This window comes from Lichenostomus cassidix, chromosome 1 (assembly GCF_008360975.1).
Source record: "Lichenostomus cassidix isolate B80296 chromosome 1, HeHo_3.0, whole genome shotgun sequence".
NCBI classification, from domain to species: Eukaryota; Metazoa; Chordata; class Aves; order Passeriformes; family Meliphagidae; genus Lichenostomus; species Lichenostomus cassidix.
Window position 1 is genome coordinate 39,989,710 of NC_139479.1, and position 19,725 is coordinate 40,009,434.

The 19,725-nt window shown below is 39.6% G+C and overlaps 1 protein-coding gene across 1 annotated transcript in view; it reads right to left on the reverse strand.

Annotated features, from left to right (window-relative positions):
- HS6ST3 (heparan sulfate 6-O-sulfotransferase 3) overlaps positions 1 to 19,725 on the reverse strand; it is a 281,384-nt gene that overhangs the window by 106,883 nt on the left and 154,776 nt on the right. The gene's annotated exons all lie outside the window — the stretch shown is intronic.

A 19,725-nucleotide genomic window follows, 5' to 3' on the forward strand; every position in this document is an offset into this window, starting at 1 on the left:
ATACCACAGGACAACAGCATTACGGCACACTCACATCCTTCTGCTCACAGAAAAGTTAAATACAATATGTTTCCTAACCACAAACATCTAAGAAATCAGTCTGCACCTAACACACAACCTAAACTGCAAATTCTTTGCTGGGTTTGCTGTATGTGGATTTTTCCCCAGCAGCAGAAGGAGCTCTTTGCCTGGTCTTGTGCTAAACATCTGACATAGTCCCACACGACATCCTTGTCTCTAAATTGGAGAGACATGGACTTCCCAGATGGACCACTTGGGGAATAAGGAATTGGCTGGATGGTCACACTAAAGAGATGCAGTCAATGGCTCAGTGTCCAAGTGGAGACCAATGAAGACTGGTGTTCCTCAGGAGTCAGTCTGGGACTGGTACAGTTTAATATCTTTTTTTGGTGACCTGACAGTGGGACTTGAGTGCAAGTTTGCAATGATACCAAGCTGTGTGGTGAGACTGACATGCTGGAGGGAAGAGATGCCATCCAGAGGAACACTGACAGGCTTAGGAGGTGTCTGTGTGAACCTCATGAAGTTCAACAAGGCCAAGGTCCTTCACATGGGTCAGAGCAATCCCAAGCACAAATACAGACTGGGTGGCAAATGGATTGAGAGGAGCCTTGAGGAGAAGGACTTGAGGTGCTGGTGGATGAAAAACTGGACATGACCTGACAATGTGTGCTCACAGCCCAGAAAGCCAACAACAAAGAAGTGGGGCCACATTTACTAAAAGAAAGTTGTTCTCATTCAGTTTGTTGGAGATTTACAGCCTTCTTGGCTCCTCCTGAACAGAGAGCAATTGGCAAAGAATTTAAGATGTGTATGATGGTTGACCAGGACAAAATAAACAAACAAACAAAAAAACAAACAAACAACAAAAAAAAACCCCAACCCAAATCAACAAACCAACCCCAAGAAAAAAATTCACAAAAGAACAGCAAAGGCAGTAAGCTTACTCCATCAATTTCTAAAAAAAAAAATTAAAAATATAATAATTTAAACCACAAATTTGTGGTCTTATGAGGCGGACTCCCTACATGGGAAAAATGTAAAAATACTGAAGCAACTACCTGAAATCAGTTGCTGAGTTAACTACTTGAAGTGACAGCACCTGGGTTTTCCCCCATACACAGCAAAAAAATACAAAGAAAGTTAACTTTCTGAAGTTATAACACTTTTATGATTTAAAAATAATTTTGGGTGTTCTAATAAAATTTTCAGTTAAAAAGTAAAGATATCACACCTGCTAATAAGTGTAGGAATATGGACAAAAGGAATGTTTGAGCTGGGCATTAAAAAGGAATCCTCAATCTCTGAGAAGTGAAAGGTTCCCTCAAGGTTTCTATTACTGTTTCTCAGCAGGTCTACACATGCAATAGCAATTTGGTACTCCCAAGCAAAAATACTAAAGGTTTAAGGTCAGTCTCTATTGTCCTAGTAGGAGAGAGAAGATAAAGCACTAAACAGCAGCTATCTTCAGTTATCTGGGATTACACAAACCTGAAGGATTCCTTTTTATTTCACACCCATGCTGGGCAAATCGGGTTAGCTCTTAAATCAGAAGACTCTGTTACATTAGCTTTCTGCAGATACATCATTACAGCTGTCATTGCAATAGTTTTCTATTTTCTTTAGAAACCATAGGCAACTGTACAATTTTAGAAATTTCCTCTATAACATACAGATACCTGTTTGTCTTCCCTCTATCTGATTTGAAGGACAACAGATAAAATCTCTTATTCAAGTAAAAATGTGATGCTTTCACCTTTTCCCTTATCTTCAACTTTCTATTTTTTCCCCTTAAACTCAATTTTTAAAAAATGTGCAGTAGGGCACAACTGTTTCCCTTAAAATATTTCAAAATTCACTAATTTTACTCCATATTTTGAGCACAGTGCTTCCAACGACATCTATATATTTTGGTACTTACTGAGTCACTCTGTGAAGACTGACAGAGAGATGTCAATTTATCTCTATCATCTCTAACATCCTCATGACAATGGACACAAAGTGCCCTCTGGAAAGGCTTTCTCCTTTTCTCACTTGGTAGTGTTGGAAAATATATCAGGTTAAAAATTTTGTATAACTTTGGTCAAAGGTTTTGTTTGTCTTTACCCCGAGAAAAGGAATTTTAGGTTTCTTTCAGGGCATTGTTCTACCAGATGAGGTCTGGTGGACTCAGCATATCAACAGATTGGGAGTGACCCTGAAAACAACCAGAAAGATAAAGACTATTAACAGAAAATCCATGAGACATCAGTGACTATCACAAACATCTACCCCAGACGCCACCTCCAGCAGGGATGAAGGCATCCTGGCCCAAAAAGGACTGATGAAAAAACCTGAAGAATGAAAAATCTAATTAGCATCAGAGGCGAGGAGATTCGGATCCAATGAGAAACTTTGTATCAGGGGTTTGCTCAACTTTGGACCAATGAACACTGCCCCAATGCTTTCCTATGTATTTTTACTGTATAAAATATCTGAGAAATCGAGTAAAAGCCATGTATCCTGGAATGATTCTCTCTGCACACCCAGGCTATGTGTAGAAGAGATGATTTCTGTGGTACATCCTGGCCACAACAACATCCTGGCCAGATAATAAAGTAATGCCCTGACTCTCTAACATTAAAATGTTGTTGGAGGTGTTTTTGTGTTTTTTCCCTCAGATTCAATGACAGTAGTGACATGAAGGTGCATAAATGATGAATTCAGTCCATCCACTTGCACTTCCCTATCCCGATTATCCTCCTTTGGCAGGATCACTCCTGCTCATCATCATCACACCAGAATACAGACAAGGAGGGCTTGTACAAGAGCTTTTTTTGACTCATCCTGCCAATGTCCAAGTCATTACTTGACTCTCAGTGAGTCACTACCCCATGCCCATCCATCTCATTCACATTCATCTGTTAACCCCCCTACCTGACCCCAGCATAAGCCACATTTTCATTCTGCCTAACGACTCACCCTGCCATTTCTCTCTGAAGCACCTTCTCCCTGCCTCACTCTTATGCAGGGAAGCAAAATGCAATCAAAGCCTTTAAATAGCATCCCCATCTTCCTTCAAATTCTTCACGAAAATAAATCCTCTGTGGTCTTCAGCAGAACAAAACACCTGTGCACTAATGAGGCCACTGGTTACTCTGGAACTGATCAGGACTACTGATTTATACACACAGCTCTTCCCGAATCACCCGCCTAACAAGAAACTCCCTTGTCATCAGGCTTCCTGAAGCCACTAAGCTTTATTTACCTGTTGAATCCCACCATAATCCTAAAATGGAAGCTCTGTGGTTGCTTAAAACTTTATTTGTAAATACAACATACATGATTGTATAAAACTCTGGCTACTGTCATGTACATTATTACAAAGAGCTATTGTAGGCTACTGCTCCTGGGTCATACAACTAAACTGTTTTTACAGAGAAAATTATAGCATTTCTCAATCCTCCCAATAAACTCAAAGGATTTATCAGAGACTGAGAATATTTTGTAAAAGGTGTTAGCAAACCATGTCTAGTGTAGCCACCCCCTTGACAATTTTCCTACGACTTCAGTAATTCTTTAAAAAAAACTCCTTTTGGAGTTAAAATCGTTTGCAGTGATCTTTCTTTTCACATGAAACAAAGAGCTAAGTACCAATTTAGCTCACTAAAGCTTAATCATTAGGTTAAGGTGACTAATGTAGCACTAAAACTACCTCCAAAGTGTCTTTTGCATCTCAGTAACTTAATCCTGAAGGGGCCTCTCTTCCTCTGTTGACTAGAAGGGAAGTATCAGCAATTGCATCACTAATGCAGGTAATTGCACAAGCTGTGTGAAAGCAGGCAAGTTGAGTATATGTCTCATGCCTACATAATCAAGCTCAAACCCAAAGTCTATGTGTTTGATTAATAAGAGACAATTAAAGTCACCGCATTAACCATTTTTAAAAATCCTTTCATTTTAAAGGCCAAGTAATAGCTTCAGATCCTACTCCATGATTACCAATTTACCACATTTTGGAGAAAAATAGTAAGTCACACTGCCTTTGCAAAAAATGCATTAGGATAACTTAAGACTGAGGATACCTGCTGGAGACATATTCCATCTCCATGTCAGCAGAGCACAACCCAGTTCAGCAGGTTAAGGCAGATGAAGAATGGAGGCTGCGAGAGTTCTTGGTTTTGAGTGTGATGCTGAGCTCATTAAGACATGCCTGAAAAGCCCCAGTTTCTGAGCAGAATTCTAGCCTGGGCTTGTTACTTGTTTACATCAATCGAGCCCTTTGGCCTATTCTTTTTTTCTTTGCATTTTATTTTATCACACGCAGGGAGTAGTCGCTGACCTCATTTGGACTACACTTTCCTCTCAATTGACTTTGAAGGACAACAGTATCAGCATCAATAGGCAAATTTACTGGTATTCACCCAAGCATGACAAAAGGTAAGAGCTCATGTTTCCCTGCCCCAGCATTCATCAGAGCCAGAGAGACACACACGAAAGAAAGGGCACACCCCAGTGACATGCAGCCAGCGATGGGAAACCTGCCACAGCAGCAGCTCAGTGCTTCTCAGCTGCAGCACACGGCAGTCTGCTTGGTTTAACCCCTGAAAATCTGTTCGTTTGATGTAATCCATACTTAACATCCACAGCCACTTCAAGAAACAAATTTTGTCCAGTTGGGCAGCTAGGTTGGTTATGCCCACCTGTTCTCTTAAACTGGCAAATAATTAATTTGATAAACACTATCAGTGTTCAAACACTTCCTTGATTTCAGGGGGGAAAATACAAGTATTTTAGATTATTTCTAATTTTTAGTAAAAAACAGACTAAAAAGGAGAAATAGTAGAATAGAAGGAGAAAGTGCTGAGTCTGTTGGTCCAACAAAAGTGTTACTATTTTAAGGATTCTGCTTATCTGATTGAGGATTCAGAGAAGCTCCCTTTATCATCTCTTCTTCTGCGCTGTCAGTGGTGATAAAGGAATGAAGTGGGAAAAAAAAAAGGTTACCCTGCACTCTTGAGCACACCACTGACTTAACAGGAGAAAAAGGAAAGACTGTCAACTAAAATGGGGTGTCCTGCTCAGAAGCAAAGCCTCTGATCTGTGCCACCCTGCAGAACCAGGGAACAGACCTACTCAAATAACTCTGCGGAGAGCCGCTCATTAAAAGGAACCATCTCGAAATGGGTGGAGAAAGAACAGGCAAAAGGCACAGAACAGTCAGAGCAGCCCAGGCAACAATAAATAAAATGCCACTTCTGTGACTTGAAAAGATTCTGTCTCCCTCCTCTCCCCAAAATTAGTAATTTTGTAGAAGAATAAAACTGGATAAAGGAGAGAACAAAACAGTGATCTAATATATGACAGGGAGTTAAAATCTCAAGACAGGCAAGGCATGAACTAAAGGAATAAACTGAAGGACTGTGCTGGATTGGGCATTTCTGTGCCTGGTGAGGTAATTCAGCATTTGAATCTGCTGAAAAACTTTGGGATGTTTTGGAGGAGTTGTGGGGTCGAGCTGAGCTACTTTTCAGCCAGCTCAGACCCTTAACTAAGATGTGTGGCCTCAAAAGGGTTCATGCCAGCACAGCACAGTGGAGTGAATGAGCAAAACCTGCTCTTTTAATTGGTAGAGCTTGCTGTATGGAAAATGTTCTGTTTCTGCAGCTGACAATGGCAATTTCAGACAAGACACAGTGAGGATGTGGGTGCTTAATGGCAAAATGTTGGTTCTGCAGACTTCAAATTAAGCTGCTTCATAGCATGGCAATTTTAACTTCAGCTATTTAACACTGTTGCTAACACCTCAAAATTTTACATACTACAAAACCTGCAACTTTTTTGTTTCCTGCCACACATTCAAACCAATATACATCAAGGGAACGCTCTGTAACACTTGAGCAATGACTTTCTGACATCTCATCTGTGTGTCCCTCTGCAGCAAGCCTGTAGAAGTCATACAGACTGACTTCATCCAGACACCCTGCCACGAGCCCACTTGTATTCCTAAATAACAGTGTGTGTTCCTTGTGTGTTAACCACTCACTGCTGTGTCCTTTTATTTCTTTTTGCTTCACATGCTTGACACACCTGGCCAACTCTAATGATGCATGGGATGGGGATGGTGGAGCAGGGAAGAGGCTCTGGGATTCCTTGGCACTGGAAACTTGGGTGTTTGGGTGCTTCCCAACAGGAGCCTGACAGGAGCCTTTCTAGGAAGTAGGAGCACATGCTACAGCTTTCACCCACAGCTTGCTATAGCTGCCACTGTATCTCAAGACATGGACTGACACACTGGGACTTCATGAATTAGAGAACTTTGATGTGGTATTTCTGAAAAATCATGAGATCTGCGACTTGGTCCTGTTGACCTCCTTACCACTGTAATATTCTGTCCTAGTTTGCGACAAAGCACCACCTAGAAAATGTGGTAAACATCACACTTTTATGCACTCTAATGTCGTGCTTAACCCCATCCAGCAGAGCACCCAGCAGCAATGCTTTGAAAAGCAATGAGTCCAGCTCCAAAAGCACAGCTGGAACAGCATGGTGCTGCATCCCCTGTGAGTAACCCAAGATGGAGCCTGCAGAGATCACCTGCAGTTTCCCTTGCTTTGTTTTTGTCCATCGATCAATCTGTTCTTTTATACTGGCAAATCATTTCTTTAATAATGACCACTGGTATCAGAATGCATGTCAGTGTTCAGATGGAGGGGACATAAAATGGTAAAAATTACAGTGAGACTAAAACATTTTTCTAGTTCTAAGAGGACAGACTTAGATAGCTATTTGTGTCATTTACATCACTCTCTTCTCAGTTTCATAGCCATGGGAAGCAAAAGGAAAGGATGAGTCTTTGTTCCAAATTCGTGGACGGATCTAAAATTAAAAGCTGGAAGTGGGACTGCAGCACCTACCAGAGCTGACCATAAAAAGCATGCCTGGGGGATGGTGTGCCCAAAGCTCTGCTGCTCCCAGATATTACAGTATCCTGATCCCATTATCAGCCACAACTAGCTTGAACCCACCCAAGGGATGAACCCAGCAAATTCTCTCTAGTTTATCACCTTACCTTTTGATAAAAGGGCAATCTACTGGGACCACACCCCTGCCTGACACCCACAGCTCCCATGTCCCAGCACATTTCCCAACAACTGCACAGGGATTTACCCCACTCAGGAAGATGGGCCAGTGCACAGCTCCAAATTGCACTTCACCGCATCAAAGGATAAACAAACACATATGTATTCCATATTTTATAAATTTTTTAGATGTTTCAAAACCATGTTGCTTGATCCTAACCTCTGGTGATACCCATAATCGCAAAAATCTCACTTGTACACTTCAGCTATCTTTATCTGTCTGTCACTGAGCTTTTTTGGCATGTTTCCATAACACCATAGGAGTTGATGTGTAGGACCAGGTGCTCACACAAGCCTCAAGAAGCACTGTTTTATTCACTGATTGAGGAAATTGCACCCGATGTGTGAAAGGACAAGGTCCTATCTGTGTTCCAGGTGGTAACACCTAATCCTCTGCCTCAGGAGAGAAAAAGTAAGTAATCCACAATCCCATGGTGCCCTTCAATATGCAGAAGGCTGGTTGCTTACATAACCCTCAGAACTTGTGAAGCTCTTCATTTGTCCATCTAAGTAAGCTTTTATTCTCAGAGCATTCCTCACCCATCTCCCTCCAACTGTGACACAACAAGCTACAACTTGCTGCTTTGGATGTTGGCAGCACACAAAGACCCTGGGACATTTCCTGCACCACTTTTTGATCAGAGAAAAAGATTTTTTTGTCTCTTTTGGACTTAGCAATGATCCCAGATTGAACGCAAACCAGTAGCAGCAGCAAGACCATCTAAACTTACGTCTGACACAGCATTACTCAAACCAAGGGTGTAATTCTGAGTGATGCTCACTATGGCACAGTGCAGTGCTGGTCAGCAGCTGGCTTGCAAATTGACCACAGGTCTGTAGATCAAATCAAACATTTTAATTATCTTGTATTTTGCATGAAATCATTATGTCTCCTATAATCACCACCTGTAAAATTACTGTAAGGATAGGGAACTTCATAACCATCTCTGAGGCAGCCAGGCATTTTATTCTGCCTCCTCGGTATCATTCATGTCTTACATTCCTATTAAGCAGCCAGCTCTGACACCTGTCTCTTCAACCCACTCCCACAGATAACCACACACATCTGCATGTAAATGATTAACACTCCCCTCTTGTGAAGCCACACATCTTTGCGCTCCAGTGAGAATAACTGCTTCTACTATTGCAAATAATAAAACGTGTCATTCAATCCTTGTAATAAAAGCTTAAAATCCAGTGTGAGGTGATGTAGATGTGAGTCAACATCAGCAATTTGGACTCAAAGGCAGTTTAACACTATTCATAGGTTCAAAGATGAGTAAATTGTCTCTTCTGGCTCCTACACTCTACCATCATCCTAGTATTCAGACTTCTGCCAACAATAGCCTATTACACACCACTCGAACCCCACAGGGATCATTCCTCTTTGTCTACTGTCTCCTCTTAATTTTGGCATATAAATTACACTAGCTTTGGTTGACAAGGGAAAATGCAAAGCTGATGTGTAGAACAACGTAAATAGCCCATATATAACAGCTTTTAAAAAGTTTACTTCTTCAGCCATCCTTACTATAGGGCATATGTAACCTCACGAAGGAGCACAATATTGCAGAAGACATTTACCAGTGTACTCTTATCCAAATGTAGTGTATCTGTACTTCTATCTTTTAACACAGTAAGACAAGTGTTCTGCCCTCTGCCATAGATTTCCAGCCCTGAATAACTGAGCTCCAGAGGGGCAGGTTTCTCCTAACTGTATCCTACTATGAGATACTAACATAAGCAAGGGAGAAACACAGAGGAAACATAATGTTTTCAATTGGGCTGGTATTATTTAGTTAGCAAACAGTTTTTCTCCCTATTCCTTCATTCTTGTAGGATAGTATGATTTGTTTCTAGTTTTAAAAATCTATTCATAGAATCACAATGCATGACCTTCCCTTCTTCCACTAGAATAATATGTTCTTAAACTGAGCTCATACTGTATTTTACGCTTCACAACTGCTGCTAGAAATGTTCTTGCACTTTTCCCAGGATCAAGCAAACCTTTGCTAGAGGGAATGCATACAGGTGCAAAGAAACCAGATCTCCTACCCTCAAAGTGCTCCCAATTCTGGGTGCAAGAGTAGTGACATATGGTTCTTGTACCCTTGTGAAGCCATTTTTTTAAGAACCACAGCAATCAAGTCGAACTGGTAAATTCCCTGAAACAACAAAAGGAAAGGACGTTCAGAAAGATAGGCAAGTATCCCTTTACAGGGAGGAAATGCCATGCCGAAGCATTTCAAATGTTATCCAACTACTACTTACACAGACCTTTTTGTGAAAACACTCTCATTGCCTGCAGTTTATCAGCCTTGCCCAACCTACCCAAAAGGTGATCTAAGGGCTCATATGCCATTTCCATGGGAGATGGGACATTAAAATAAAATATATTCCAGCTCTTTGATTCCCATTGATTTTGTGGGTAATACAATAACCAGAATGAGATAGCTGAAACCAATAAAAACTGATTTATAGCATTAAAGGCATTCTTTATAGCACTTATTTATGGTACATTACATCTGAAATCCAATTTCACAGGCTGCTGTTTGAAACTTTCTGTTCAATCATAAATACACTACATACAGCATAGCTCAGTGCCACAGCGTCAGATTATACAAATGCCTGTGTTCTCAGAAGGAACTGCACTTCTGCTGTAAATGAGTTTGACAGTAATTTTTCCCAACCAACTTCCAACCAAAAAGTTCCAGGCAGCACTCAATAAATTTAGACTATATGGTTATTCCTTTAGTCATAATAAACAACTGTTTATTAATATATTTCAGTTACTGAAAAGGCATTAACAGAAATCACAGAAAACAAACTTGGCATATGTTGCATGATAAACTATTAAGTACATTTAAGCATGCTAGCAGGGACACTGTTTGAAAGGCACACACAGGCATGTGTTCTACTACCATTTATGGGGATGGGAACACTACAATCCTACTAGTCTAGTTTTCAAAGGGTGAAAAGAAGGAGCCTCCTCAGTGTATCACAAAGCTGCTCACTTCAAAGGAACACACCACAGTCAGGTCACTTACTATAATCATTGTCAAGAAAAGGGCAAAAAATCAGATCTGACTTTTACAGAGACACTGTCATGTGAATCTGGAGCAAGTTCTTATTTATGTGAAAAGACTTTTCCCTGAAAGTAAAATCACTGCAAACTATGTGTGTCAGGCTTTACACAAATCTAAGTTGAAAGATGTTTTCTCTCTGTCTCTGATATGAAGGCAGACTTTGTCTTTGTGTGATGTTTCCTTTCTTGGTTATAAAAGATTATTTTTAAAGATGTAACTACCTTGGCGTGCTACAAAACAGAGTACCTGTAGTGTTACTGCTTAAAAAACTAATGGACAAAAAAAATCATATTGTGCTATATGACGTTTTGCTCCTCTAGAGACCCTCCTCCATAGAGAAATAGAGCAAGACAAAATTGTATCTCCAAACACACAGGAGTAATTTTGATCTTTGGCTCTTTAGCTATAAAGCCACAGACTCCTGCAGGGAATAGAAAAGGTATCAATATTGTAGAAGCAGACAGTGGCTAGAAACAAAAAATGTTGACTTGGTTGGGGGTAGGGAGGGGAGAACAGGAAAGGACAATCCAAATCCCAGGTTACCAGTTGAGAGCAGACCTGACCTGACAAGTGTACTTTATTCAAACCTCTACAGGAAGCAGAAGGGAGGGAAGGACACTTTCAGTGAGAAAACTTGAGACTGCAAAGCATTATCAATTTAACATCCAGACTTTCACCTCCAGAACACCAAATCCGATTCATGTCAGCAGTGACCCAAACTTAATCACTGGCCTGCATGTTGAAATGATCTGATAGACTTAATTGGTTTCTAGTGTATATGAAATAAAACTGGCCCCTACCTTTGACATTCATAGCAAACTTTACAATGGTTGAAGGCAGCAGATGAGAAACACTCCCCCAGAATCATCTTCCCCCTCCAGTGCCTGCTGAACTGTGCCCAGGAGAGACATTCCCTCACACCATAAACAAAAGAAACCTACCTGATGTTAAAGCACTATAAAAGATACTAATGAGAATTTGTTAGTGTGTGGTATTTTTCCAAAGAGCAATTACTGTATAACATGGATATTTATTTAATTTTGTTTTGTTTTGGGTGGTTTTGCCACTGAAAGAAAGGTCTGGCCACTAAAACCAAGTGTTGAGTGAGACCACACAGTTGGCCGACATGGATATGAGCAACTATTTGACATCTTGTACTCCTCTAGATTATTACCCAGATCCCACAGTTGTAGCATAGTGGGCCCAAGGATAAAAAGGGCAGAATGGAAAAGAAGTGCAGATTCCATTATCCAAGTCCCAGTCACAGGCAGAAAAACCTTCTCTGTTTTCCTTGACATGATCTAAAATGACTCATACTTGAGAAAATATGTAATTTTGTACCATCTTAAAAGTTTTCTGGACATTGAACACAGACTTTGGAGCCTCGTGGAAAAAACATTTATATACTTTTCACTGAAACTAAAAAATATCATAACACCTATTCTGAGTTTTAATGAAATAAAATTAACTAAGTTTGACCACAAACTATTTTCATCCACATCAAGATTTCACTTCAAGACATATCAAAATATGTATCTCCAATTCTAATGGCATCTGCAGACCAAAGCCCCTTCCATATTCTTCCTGCATAAAATGAGTGGTACTGCTACAGAAATTATTTTTTCAATCTTTCAGCAATCCAGTGTTTTGCTTACACTGCAGTTTAATTTGTAAAAGAATTTATGATGAGTCTGCTCAGAATATTAAATGCAGCATGCTAGTACTTTGATGACCTTTCCCATGGAAAAATGTCCCCAACCTATCCATGAAACAAAAAAACCCCAAAAATTCTGTGCTCTCTCTCAAGAACAGATTAATAGGGACAGTAAAAACTTGCAAACTAGAGAAAACATTTCAGTTAGTCGATCAAAATTTAAAAACACCTGAGGTCACTAGAAATACTTCACTCAGATCAATGTACAATAATGAACATATTATTGTATACAATGTATAAAGCCTAGAAAAGGACATAAATCACTCACACTTCTCAATTCTTCATTAAAACACTTGAATGAGTAAAGAGTGGAATTTATATTGGATAGTTCACTGACAAGATCTGCTTTATGTAGAAGTTCAGCTAAGGTGATGGAATGAATTTGAAAATTAATTAAAACAATACATCTTTATTTTATGTTCTAGATTGCAAGCATGCAAACACGTTCAGTAAAGTACACTCTTTGAAATAGAATATACAAGTGTCAGAGGGATCAAAAAACACAGCAATAATTGTAAAAGACATGAGAATATTATCTAAGCCAATAAATAACTAAAACTATAGATTGTGTTGTATTTTTATGTTTTTTCCTATATAACAAGATCAAATCCAAAGATAATACATTTAAGTCTAATTAAAGGAACTTTTAAAAATATTAAATACGATACACTCCCACAAGATAGGCTGTTACAAACACAAAAATACAATACAAAATTGCTATGGATTATGACAATACCTTGAAATTACCCAAATGTCCTTTTGTTATTTTCTGTTAAATTAAATGCATAGCTCCTTAGATGTTAAGAAAGTGACAAATATAATGCTGATGCAGCTACAATGCTTCACATTGACACATAGCTTTTCTCAGGATACCTGAATAGGAAATTAATAGCATAACAGACACCAAAGCAAATATCTCACAAAATCTAGATCTACCTGGTTAACCAAAGAAAAGCAACAAAGTCACAAAATGCAGTCAGCTGCAGCAGAAATTCAAACTTCACTCTCCTGCCTATGGGGTAGACTGACAGGTAGAAAACAGGACACACCAAACCTCTTCAGCAAATCCTTAGTCTCCAAAAAAAGGGCAATCAAAAAACACAAGTGTTTTCTCTGTTTATGCATTAAGTTCACTGTTACCTTGCTTCAGAAAATTTACTAAAACCACGTCGTTTTGTCCACCACAATGTCTGAGAGCAGTCTCTACAGTAAACTATCCTCAAGCAAGATGAACCCATACCTGGTAAAACCATCTGCCTTTAGGAACATGATGCATACCCCAGGAACACTTCCTGAAAAGACAACATGTGACTGCTCAAATGACTTTATCGTCAAAACTAGATGCCTTAGAAATAGAACAAAAGGTGGAGAGATGGTCCAAGGCCAGCACAAGAAGGGCATCAAAACCACTGTTAGGAACACTTTCATATCTCACATGTCAGCCTGGAGTTGCACAGTCTGAAAATCCTCTGGGGCCATGTCCTAGGTTGCAATATAGATTTATTTATTCTATTACCACCTCCACAAGCTGTGGGGCACTGGTTGTTATCTCCTGCCATGACTCACCCCTGAAAACTGTTAATTGGTCATCAAGAGCACACTGCATAGCTCATGGAATTATCTCATCCTGTTGTGAGATGCTCCACCCAGGAGGGAGGAGCCAAGCATTCCCACCTGGATATAAACTGGGCTCTTGGATGGCACAGGTAGCTCCTGTCTACTGGATTCCCAAAGGATGAGAGCTACCACTGGGCTGTCAGGTGGAGACTAGACCTTCTGCAGGATCACTGCTTCAACCTAATAACTTCAGTTGGACTGCTACCACCACCCTGACTAACAGGGTGTCAGGTTGTATCTGACTCTGTCAGTGTTTTTTCTTGTATTATTGAACTTATTTTTAATTTTCCTATTCAATTATCATCCTGACTTGTGATCTCCCACTGGTTTGCTTTCAAAGTAATACTGGCCGCAGAGACAAGGGGCATGGACTCTGAAATGGCCCCACAGTGCCCTCCTGCTTCGCACTCTGAGGCAGCTGGAGCTTGATAAGCCGTTAGCTGTAAAAACCCAGCCCAAACCTTTTTGTTGTTGTTTGGTTCCAACTTTCAGGGAAATTTAAAACACTTATTTTCCCCAAGTTCTAAAAGACAACTAAAAGACCTTTGCCAATGCTTCCCACTGGTACATGAAGGAAAGTCTGACAATCCCAGTACTAAAACCACATGACATTCAAAGTCTGAATTGATAGTACTTCTACCTACCTTGAAAACATCCTCCTTGCATTGAAGTAAAAGTATAAGGAAAGAAGAAGTAATGCACTGAAAAGCAAGTTTTAAATGGTATCCTAAAAGTTTTAGAGCAAACATTTTATGATGCATACCATGCATTTTCCTAATTTTTCCTTTTCATTAACATCTCAGTTCAATACTGTGCAATCTACTATAATTCAGGCATGGAAAAAATGTCAGTCAGCATATCAGAGCTAAGATTTAATAGGATAATGTTGAAGCACATAATAAACAATTATAATTATTACAGCAGACTAGATTTTGTATTTAATTTTCATTTATTTCCCATCTAAAGACTTTATTATTATTTTATTTACTAATTCATAAGATTTAAAAATTTGTAAGGCACGTTCAATTATTGATGTGACTTCAGTTTTCCAATGTGCTCAACAATTTTTTTTGCCTCATAGTGTAAAGCCTAGAGGCTCTGAATTTATTTGTGTAACTCCTGTCCAGCTGTGCACACACAGAGAAAAGAAGGGAGACTCCCCAGATCAGCCACCACCATGCAGCATAGAATCATCACAGAACCACAGAATGGTTTGGGCTGGAAGGGAGTTTAAAGATCATCTAGTTTCAACCTCCCTGTCATGGTCAGGGACACATTCCACTAAAGCAGGTTGCTCAGAGCCCCATCCACCTTGGCTTTGAACATTTCCAGGGATGGGGCGTTCACCTATATGAGACCTGTGAAGTTTAACCTTGATTTTACAGTCTAATATTACTAATCTCAGTAGTAACTGCCTGGGGCAGGGGGGGCTATCCCCTATACCCTGAGGATGGGATAGAGGGTATTTCCTTTTGTTTCTGGAGCACAGGTAACCACAGAGGACCACATGCTATCATCAGAAATCTTGCATGTTTAGGAGGCTTCACCACTTCTGCAAAAAGTTATCAACTTTTAATGAGAGAATCTCTATGGCAGAGTGATTTTTCTTATTATTAACTGTGACAATTAAACAAAAAATACTTGCTGTGTTAACTCTAAATCTTTCTGGGAACATGTGTCATATCGTGAAAATTAGAAATTCTTACTTTTAACTAACTTTTCCCCAATTAATAACCAAAGTGCTTCTTATGTTCTTATGAACACTGTTAATGAGGTCCATGAACTCATTACAATTGGGAAAGTTACTGCATACCAGAAGTGCTTCATAATTATTCTAAGTTGATGAATAATTTTTATAGCCAGGTGGATCAAAGCCAATTCACTTAACTTTCAGTTAGAAGAATTTTAAATGTTATTGTCAGCAGCAGTTGTACCAGATAGTAAACAAGATGCCCTACTCTTTTTTGGAAGTTCATAACATACCTTTCACCAGTCATCTTCTCTACTGTAATCTAGTATTAAATATTTCTCAGAGTTTCTTTGACTGACAAAACAAGTCATAACTACACAGAGAAAATACCACCTAATATGAATGGGCTTGCAAATATCTTGAAACTGCATCAACACTTTTTTCATATTTTTAAGTCAATTTTAAATGTTTGTGTAGTCATTGAGCTCATGGGGGCTTGAGAGGATTAAAAAAATAAAAAGAAGTATCTGACTTGAAGTAATGACCTACAGAAATAGCATGGAGGTATGTAACCCTTGCAACAGAAGCTGGTACCTGAGGAACAAATCTTAGTAATCCATCAAAGCCTTCTGCTGAACAATGAAGCTCTGTGGAGCTGTCTTGCAGTTAGGGAAGTCAGATCACATTCCCATCGTTAACTCCACACTACTCACTATGATTTATCTGAGTTATACTTCTTGAACTCTGACTGTAAGAGCAGCAATGTACAACTGGTCAGGTATAAGCTCACTCTGTGTCCTTCTGAGGTGATGGGGTGGGTGTACAGCAACCTCTGGAAATTTCAAGAATGTTTGTACTGAAAAATCTCATCCTGTGTACAAACCCTTTGGTACTGATGATGTATTGCCAAGAAGCTTCATGGGTTCCCTTTCTATGCTCTGCAGTTTCTTGGCTGTAGAACTGACGATGCAAGTAGGAGACCAACCTTCTCTGATGATTTCCCTGCAGCTATAGGCTATAAAATGCTCCTCCTGAAGTTCTCAGAGTCCAGGAAGGAACTCATACTTGACTTTATGCTCTTCCTAACAGAGGCCCAGCAGAATAACCCAGACAGAGATGACAGAAGATGACAGAAATCTGAACAGCAAGGCAGGAGCATGCCAATTTGTTTAAATTGGACAAGAATACATTTTCAGGCAAGTCATTTTCCTAAACAAAATGAATGCTGAAACTGCCCGTTGTGAAAGGGAAATGCTCTCACACAGAGCAAGAAATCTGGGAAGAAGCATTTCAGCCCCTGAATTTTTAAATATTCTTTTCTCCAAAACAAGGAGAGAGAAAGAGAAAGAGCTTGAGTTCCTGCAAAACTAAACTCAGAAGGAGGTATTGAAGGATAAGAACCTATTTCAGAAAAGGTGCTAAAGTAGGATGATGCGACAGTTCAAATGGAATTGCATGATAGCAAACAGTGTGGCTTTAGGCAGAAGCACTTGGAGCCTGCAATTTATGCTATGAGGGAAGAGAACTGCAGGAAAACCTCATGAAATCGAGTGATTAGTCGATAAAATGGCTAGTGAAATTTAGTGTAAACAAGTGTGGTGCACATGGGGAAAACAGTAATCTGAACCATGCATTCAGCCTAGCAATGAGATCTTAATGGGCTGTTTCCACTCAGAAATGAGACTGTGAGATAGGAGGAATTTTTATGAAAACATAAGCTCTGGACCGATCATTACTCCAGGGTTGGTGGGTCATCCAAACCAGATGTCTTTCTCTTCTAACAATGTATTCAAATGTCTTTTCTGCAACATATTTCTATTGCAAACATCAGATTCTAAGGCTTGGGCTGTAATTTGCTTTGTGCTTCTGCTAGATAACCATAATCACACTGGAAAGATTAAAATGCTTTATTAGGCCTATTTAGGTAAATCCTACTATGCAGTTTATTATCTTCAAATAATATTATGGTAAATTATTCTTCAGTCATCCTCACACTTTAAAAATAACACCAGAACACTTCACATCACTTCCCCTTTTTCTAAAGAATGCAAACATACCCAGGACTTCCCTTTCACTGAAAGGGATTTCCCTACTGCCTTGAAATCCTTATTCTTTAAAGAAACACTCCCTGGAAACCCTTCACAAAACAAAGGAACACTGCTTATTCCGATAGACAGAGCAGTAATGCATATTTACAGAACTATGAGACTCAAATACTGTCTGCTGTTGCAGCAAAGCCCAAAATTGAGGTCCAATCTCAGAGCACACTGGCAACCACACATCAACTCCTTCTCCATTGCCCCTGTTTGGTCCAAAAAAGGAGAAGTGGAAAGAAATGAAAAAATGTTTTGCACGAGCTTCATGCTACTGAGCCTGTCAACTCTGTTAATCTCAGCAAAGAGAAGGGTCAGAGCAGCCTAGGAGCTATTCAAAGTGTTCAAAATCAGGTTGGACAGGGCCTTGAGCAACCTGATCTACTGGAAGATGTCCCTGAACATGGCAGGGGGGGCTGAACTAGATGAACTTTGAAGGTTCAACAAATGATTCCACAATTCCATGTTTCTGTTGAAATTAGGACTTTGGCAGCAACAACCCAGGAGGTCCATGTAAGCAGCCAGAGTAAGCAGGACACAGCACACCTTCCCCACTCACTCTCCCACTCTCAGCACAGGGGATTGCCCAAAAGAATGGGAGGTAGGACAGTGGTAGGACCCCCCATTTATTCCTCCTTTGCAATTCCATAGCAACATTAGGACCACTGTTGAAGACAAGAACAAGTATGGGAAAACCTGGAATTACAGTAAAGGGTAACAAGAAACGTATAGCTAATTTGTCGTATCATGTTTCGTCTTTTCCTCTTCCCAAACAACTGCCCTCTCCCTGCACAGAAAGGAAGCCTTATTCATTATAAAGTAGGTGTGTGCTATGAAAAATCTAATGAGTAGATGAAACAGCAATTCATTATCTATTTAAATATTGCAGTGGGTTAATCCAGCAAATAAAAATGGAGCATGAAGCAGATGGCCCATTATAGTTCTCATGATTTCTTAAATATTCCTTCCCAGTGCACAGTCATTCTTGTATTTAACATGAAATGCACAGCTTTCACCATGTGCACATAATGCAACCATTCATACAACCTCATAAACGTTACATCTTATAGAGCAATTATTTTTTATGCCTTTTTTAAATGGAAAAGCTGTATCATGTCATGGCAAAGTATCCTCAGATATCTTGAAATAATTTGAGGTAGCTGCCAACAGCAAATGATAAATCCACTAAATGCAAATATTTGCTCAACCTACTTTTTGGACGTATATTCATTTCCTGGGTTCTAAAAGTAACACAGGAAAAGCATTTTGACATTGGATTTGGCTGTAATATTTCAAGTGTTTAGTATCTTGCAGAATACATGTGGCAGGAAAATAGGTATCTGAGCTCCTCTCTGCTTCATTAAAGCAATTACTGTTCATACTGAAATAGCAACTGAGTATAGGTGACTGCTACTTTGAATTTCATAAAACCATATTCTCTGTCACTGAAAAAAAAACAAATGTAAAAATCAGTGATTGTCTCTTAGTTGCCCACATACATGACAATCAAGTCCTTGCAAAAAGCTGACTACGCAAACACCTTAAAAATTACACTTGCTCTATTCTGAGACCCACATGAAGTGAACAATTTCTAAAAATAATTTTTGTCATTAAAATGCATTAAGTTGCTAACACACCAAGTGCAATTAATACACCACAAATTAAATCTGCTGTGTGCAAAAAGCCAACATGAGTCTCGTACACCAACTAATCTCAATTACAAGTAAAGCAGCACTTGTATACGTATTTTGCAATGGGGCATTGCCCTCCAGATAAAAAATGGAATGTAACCATTACCAAGTTTTGTAATCTTGTTCCTTTATTTAACTACTATTTTGGTACTAAACACCACAGTGTAATCCACAGTGCAAACAGTGTAGCACCCAGGAACAGATACGAATGCCTAGACAGAGCCTGAAGAGCCTCCATGGAGAAGAAGCTGGGAGAAGCAAGGAAACAGTCTGAAAAAGGAACTGGGCAGAAAGAAAAGACAGAGCAGGATAGGACAGAAGTGCTTGGTAAAAGGCAGCAGGGGCAGGGGCACCCAAAAGCACACTTTGTTCCAGAGCTGAAATTAACCCCGAGATTTCTAGCATGGTAAGCCAGTTTGTATGAAGCCATTGGAAAAGGACAAGTCATTCAGAGAAAGCAGTTGCTGACTGCTAAATTAGGTCTAGCAGCAAAGCTCTGAACTGTGCATCTCAAATTTTTTAATCCTTATGATGATCTATTTCTGTACTGAATTATTTGATGCTTTCTTCATAATGGATCTGCCAAAACTACTGGAAAGTGCATGCACAAAATTGTGTTGAAACAACCTTGTGATGACTTCAAGTCAAGCACTCCAGAGATAGGACAGCAGGAATCTGGTTTCATCTGCCAA